Source organism: Callorhinus ursinus, unplaced genomic scaffold, assembly GCF_003265705.2.
Source record: "Callorhinus ursinus isolate GAN/ISIS: 27379988/994484 unplaced genomic scaffold, GSC_fseal_2.0 scaffold42, whole genome shotgun sequence".
Lineage (NCBI taxonomy): Eukaryota > Metazoa > Chordata > Mammalia > Carnivora > Otariidae > Callorhinus > Callorhinus ursinus.
Window position 1 is genome coordinate 8,085,532 of NW_027397104.1, and position 6,874 is coordinate 8,092,405.

Genomic DNA, 6,874 nt, shown 5'->3' on the forward strand with positions numbered 1-6,874 from the left:
TCAACTGCCCTTCTAAACCAGTATTCCAATTGCACTGTTCTACAATTCCCCACACATCAGACAGTACATCACCATCAGGAAATACCTGACCAGCATGCAAGTTATCTCTCCTTAGCGAGGAACTTCCAGATCTTCCCCTGGAAGCTATGTTAATTTGTGACTTCACTCTCCTTGCTGTGGTTCATGAGACTGACATAAATGTAGGGCAAGAAGATTCTCTTTGCCGTCTTTTTTTTTTTTTTTTTTTTATCTGAGAGAGAGCACACGTGTCTGCTTGAGCAGGGGGTAGGGAGGGGCAGAGGGAGAGAGAGAATCTTAAGCAGGCTCCACGCCCAGAGCAGAGCCCAACGTGGGGCTCGATCTCACAACCCTGAGATCATGACCTCGGCCAAAATCAGGAGTCAGACACTTAACTGACTGAGCCACCCAGATGCCCCTCTTTGAAGTCTTTTAATTAAAGAGTTGGGAGTGGCTATAGTCCACTGTGTGAATGGAGAAGCAAAGAAAGCAAGTCTATAGAGAGAAAGAAATGAAGCAAAAATAAAAGAACTTCAAATTCCTGATTGTTTCCCGGCCTTGACACCAATCTCTCCCTGAGGCCTGGCTCCATATCTGCCATTGAGTTCCCCAAAACACCCCTGAAGCCTTACACTAATTTCCCCCTCTCTTAAGTTTACTCTAGTTTAATTATTCTGCATCCCTATCTGTGTCTTAGCCTTACCTACATCCTGCCTTCAAGTCCCCGTTCAAGGTCACTTCCTCCAGAAAGCTCTTTCTGATCCCCTCAGACAGAAATAATGCCTTATCCTATAAATTCCTACAGTACTGCATTTATGTATTTCTGATGACATATCTGCCTTATACCTTCATGATTATGCATCCCATTTTTTTATCATAATTTCTGAGCTTCTCGTGGAGAAGGATCCATGCCTCACCCATTATGGTAATCTCCATATACCAAGCACATAGAATCACAGTAGAGCAATCATCAACCTTTGTTAAAAGAATGGATGAACGAATGGACACCTTTTATTCATTGTCTACTGTTGTGCAAATCCCTAAACCTCTCTCCTTCAGGCTGGTATTACAGAAGTGGAGATTTGATCAGCCAATTTATCCAGTTAATATGAACAATGTAGACAGACAAATAGGATAATTGTGATCCAAAAATCTACTCCAGGGCCAGAATGATGCCTTTTGGTTGTCAATATTGATCACATTTAATTAGGAAATTGCCAGATCTCTGTTCTTAGTGCTGTGTGGGCATCACCTAAAAGCAAAGGGATGACAAGCTGTTCTGAGCATCTGCAGCCTTTATATAATAAACATGTTTTCATTTAAGAAAATTTGTGCCTGTTTCTGAGTAGGATCAGAGCCTTTTATAATTGCATATCTTTTCCCCATACAAACTTTCTTCATTGGTTATGAAGAGGGAACTATTAATGTATAATTCCTAGAGTTATTAAAGTAATGTTAATTTATTTTAGTTCATACCATATAAATGAATACTTGCAGAGTAGATGCAGAATACAGTTAAAAAATCAAGATTAGCGTTTAAGAAATAATCAATGCAGGAGCAGAGTGGAGTCACCTGAGGTGCATTTTGACTTTATGAAGGAGGTTATTAACCCGTCAGTTACCCTGTGTCCCTTCCAAACACCTCTTTGGTCTTTCATGACCTTATCAGAGCCCTTTCCAGATGAAAGCATCCTATCATCACTATATTTTATGACATACACTCCATTTCTCAAATAGCAGCTTACTCTCATGATGTGACTTGTTATTGGATCTGTCTAGATCTTGGTTAATCTGCCATCAGTAACAGTTAACAGAGGGTCAGAGCAGCAAAAATGCAAGTTTTCACTTTGCCAGTATCCATAATTTGAAATAGTCATTCAGCAGTAACCAATTTGCTCATATTGGTGTTCAGGCTTAAGCATGTTGCATGTGCATGCAGTAACTGGTAAATAAACCTTAAGTGTTTATTTATTGAGTTTAAACTCACTCCATTGCTATTATTAAAAATAAACCAAGAATTAAGACTCTTAATACCTATGGCATTTTATTATCTGTGCTTATCAACCTTAGTTTCTTAAATCCACGCTTTGAAAAGGCATATTGGAAAAGCATCATTGACTATCTCTAACATAAACAATAGATTGTCATATCTTCTATAATTTCAAAGTCTCTTTAAACCTGAAAAGAAAAAGTCTTATAAGATTGGTGAGAGAGATTTGAAAGGAGAATCCTTCCTTAACTTGATAAATTCCTTTTAGCTAGCTAGGACAGAGAGTAGAAGACATAACCACAGAGAAAATTTTTTTAGAAATCACCATTAATACTACTTTCCTGAAAGACCCAAGGTTAAAATCTTGTTTTATATTCTTTCTGTCATCTTACTTTGCATATATATACATGTAAGTGTGATTAAAATGGTACCATACCATTTATACTGTCTTGTAATATGCTGTTTCCACAGTATAGAATAAATATTTATCTGACCCAGAGATTGGCAAATGTTTCTGGAAAGGGTCAGCGAGTAAATATTTTAGGCTTTTGGGCCAGTCTTTGTCACAACTATTTGACTCCGCTGTTCTACCAAGAAAGCATTATGTAAATATGTACAATATGTAAATGGTGGTATGTAAATGAATAGGCATAACAGTGTTCCAATAAAACTTTATTTGCAAAAACAGGTAGTAGTAGACATATTGTGTTCATGGACTGAAAGACTCAACATAGTAAAGATCTCAATGCTCCCTAAGTTGATATACAAGCTTAACATAACGTAACTCCCATCATAGTCCCAACATATCTTTTTGCAGATATAGACAAAATTATTCTAAAATTTATATGAAAAGGCAAAGAACCAGAAAAGCTAAAACAATTTTCAGAGAAGGCTATAGTGGGAGGAATCATTCTGTCCAATTTTAAGACATGTTTTATAGTTGCAGAAATCAAAACCATGTGGTAGTGCAAACTATGTATCTGACCAAAATCTCACATGATTAGATATTACTACAGACCTATCAGAACAGCTAAAATTAAAAAAATAATAATAATACCAAATGCTGGCAAGTATGCAGAGCAACTGGATCTCTTATACATTGTTCAGGGGATTATAAAATGATATAGGCACTTAGCAGTTATTTAAACAGCTAAACATACACTTAACATCTGACCTAGCAATCACATTTCTAGGCATTTATCCCAGAGAAATAAAAACTTATGTCCACAAAAAAACCTACACACAAATGGTCACAGCAGTTTTATTTGTAACAGTCAAAAACAGGATACGAACATAAAGTCCTTCAATAGGTGAATGGTTAAACAAAATGTGATATATCCCTATCATAGAATATTATTCAGCACTAAAAAGAACTGAACTACTAATACATGTAAAATTTAGATGCATCCAAGGACATGATGCTGAGTGAAAAAAAAAAGGCCAATTTTAAAAGTTATGATTTCACTTATATAACATTCTCCAAAATGAAAAATTACAGAGATGAAGAGCAAGGTTCGGAAATGGTAAGGGAGAAGGGGTGAGTATGACTATAAAAGAAGAGGACAAGGGATTTCTTTGGATAACGGCATAGTTCTATATCTTGTCATGGTCATGATTATAGGAATCTACACACACATCGTACTAATAATGTCAATTCCTAGTTTTGACCTTGGACTATAGTTATATGTAAGCTGTAACCAGCAAAGGATATCAGGTGAAGGATACACAGGCCTTTGCTGGTACTATCTTTGCAACTTCCTAGGAATCCACAGTTACTGCAAAATAAAAAGTTAAAAAAACAAAGCAGATGGCAGGCCATTGTCATAATCTGGCTGTAGTTTGCTAACTCCTGACTTAGACAGTAGATATTCTGACAATAATATTTGTATTAGCTGTGCAGTATGTCTTTCATTATATATATAATCATTTTGTTTATAATATATATCGCATTTTGTTTAATATATATATAGTGATTTGTTTAACCATTTCTCTATTATTTCCAATTTTTCTCTTTATAAAACCAAGACCCAGGATGTTTTATATCTTTTTACACATCTATGATTATTTCTTTAGAATAAATATCTAAAATTTACAGTGTCAAATATAGACATAGCTTTAAACTTTTGGCATAATATTGTCAAATTACCTCTACAAAACCTTCAAGTCCTAAGTAAGATACCACTTCCTACAAGAAGACTTCCCCAGTCTCAGATGTCCCTCTTACTGGCTTCCACAGTACCCTGAACTTCCTCTATCATTTATACTCTGGTCACAACTTGTTTGTTGTATAACTTCAATCTCAATTAAGATCTAGACCTTAATCTCTGTATGGCAGGAGACTTTAATCTCCACAGGGCTATGTTTGTCTTGCTCCCTTTTTTATGCCCAGCATGAGCATAATGCCTGACAAGTTGTAGATATTCATTAAATACTTTCTGAATCAATGAATGAGAAAGGAATAGATAGATAGATAGATAGATCACAAAGGAAATGTTCTACTTTTGAGAGTTTACAACACTAATATTGACAGTGTGTTTCAAGCACCCTCCAGGAAAGAGTCCCTTACCTATGAATATAGACATCAGATCAAAATCGAGATTAACCCTATAGGATGGAGATCGATTCATCAGATTGTCATAACTTGATGAAACTGCCATTAAGATCACCTCAATAACTTTCATTGTGCTGACTATATGCTCTCCCAGTCACTTTCTAGTTATTATTTGTTTTTTTAGGCATAAAGTATAGACTACCCACACTGAGAATACGCATATGTCATACAAGTTTAAATTTCTTGCCCTTGTGACAATTATATTTTTTACTAAAAATTAATAAAGTGACATCCGATTTGTGCATTGTTTATGAATTTTATTATATGAATACATTCCCCTCAGCCTCCCCTAGAAGGCAGCAATCACATCAATGTGCTACCAACCTCCTGTCCCTCCAGGGACGATCTTATTATTTGCTTCCTCAAACTATAATAGGCATGATTTTTAAGGCTCTGTGATTTTTATACCCAAGTATTTTTACTTCATATGACTTTTTTTAAACATTTCAAGTCTCTTCTAAAACTCTTCATGTAGCCTCTGTGCTTTTTCTACCTTAGCCAGAATACATTCCTTGACTGTAACTGAATTTTATCTAAATTTGGGGAGGTCTTTTAATGCTCCTGCTCCTGATCAGACTGCTATGGCCCCTCTTTGGCAAGGCACCTGAAATGTGATATTATTCTTTATCAAAACTCCTCTTTTTATCTATATGGATTTGCTCCTCATGTGTAAGGGTTTATTGCATTTAACACACTACTAAGTTTATCTAAGGTAGTCAAGTTATTATAGGTAGAGTGGCTTTTAGAAAAGATCAGAAAGCTCTTCCGTGGCGGCGACCAGAGCGATCCGGCCATCCCCCAATCTGGGGGGGGGCGGGGGGCGGCACCGTAGCGACCCTGCCTTTCCTTTAGTTTTTCCCTCTCTCGCCCCGAGGAGGCTTTCCGGAAGGCTCTTGCACTGGGGCGGGGGAGCGTGGGGGTTGGGGGGGGCTTGGCGCTGAAGTGGCCAAGCTGTCGGGAGGGGCCTGAGTGGGCGCTTTGAGGACCCAAGATTGTCTAAAGCCACAGGGAAAAAGGTGGAAAATTCACCGTCGCCATTGCCAGAAAGAGGGATTTATGGCTTTGTTCTTTTCTTAAGCTCCCAATTTGGCTTCATTCTGTATCTTGTGTGGGCATTTATTCCTGAATCTTAGCTAAACTCCTTAGAATTAACCTATTGGCCTCAAAAATACTGGGCGGTTGCACTGCCCGTCTACGTCCTCACTACTATAGTAATTGGTTACATACTCTTATTTGGAATAAACATGATGAGTACCTCTCCACTCAACTCCGTTCATACAATCACAGATAACTTATGCTAAAAATCAACAGCAGAAGAAATACTGGGAAGAGGCCATCCCAAGCATTAAGCGAGATTCCTATTAGTGAAGTAAACCAAATGTTCTTCCTGGCAACTAAATAACTTTATGCCAAAAACTAAATTGTATGTAGACTAACACCGGAGCATTTACTATAATTTTTTATGTAATAATTTTGACCATAATTATTTTGACTCTCTCTCGTACCCAATATTGAAATGTAAACAAAGTAAGTTGATTCTTTTAGATTAAGTTCTATTAATATTATAAAAGTTCTTGAGTATTAGTTATTAATGAACAGAATAAATAAAATACTGCATTACCATAAAAAAAGATCAGAAAATATGTTTAGTGGCTGAGATTTAAATATATGTGAAACAGAATTTCTTATTTGAGAATTATACTCTGGACCGTGAACATTACGACAAGTTGCTAAGGGAGACTATGGAATTGTATGCAGTCTGACCTGGAAATAAGAGGAAAATGTGGAAGAGCAGGCCATATATTACAGAGGAAACACATCAGGCTGGAACCCTGTTACTAACTCACAGAGGGACTCTGTGCTAGCCACTTCACCTCAGAACCTCTGTTTCCTCCGCTATAAACCAAGGCAGGTAGACCAGAAGAAAGATAAACTCCCTACCAGCTCAGAAGTTCTATGATTCTGTGATAAAACTGGTCTATCCCTTCGGTATCCAGTGTGAAGTAGTGACATTTATCTTGGAAATCTATGATTTACAATCTAATCAGAATCCCTTCCCTTGGACATCGATCTGTGATGTTCCTTTTCTGGTTGATAATTTTCGCTGTCTTCCATACCCTCGTACTGTAAGGATGCCCTCGGGACTTGAGCTCAATTGGTTCCCATTAGCTACCTCTCCCTGTCACCCACCTGCCCTCTTCCCATTTCTCCCCTAGTGACTAGCTCTCACTCTTATCTTCCGTAGTCCAGCTCTC

At 37.3% G+C, this 6,874-nt stretch overlaps 1 pseudogene; it reads left to right on the forward strand.

Annotated features, from left to right (window-relative positions):
- The first annotated feature begins 3,508 nt into the window (after window positions 1–3,508).
- LOC112809564 (phosphatidylinositol N-acetylglucosaminyltransferase subunit P pseudogene) lies at window positions 3,509–6,039 on the forward strand (annotated as a pseudogene).
- Window positions 6,040–6,874: the final 835 nt, after the last annotated feature.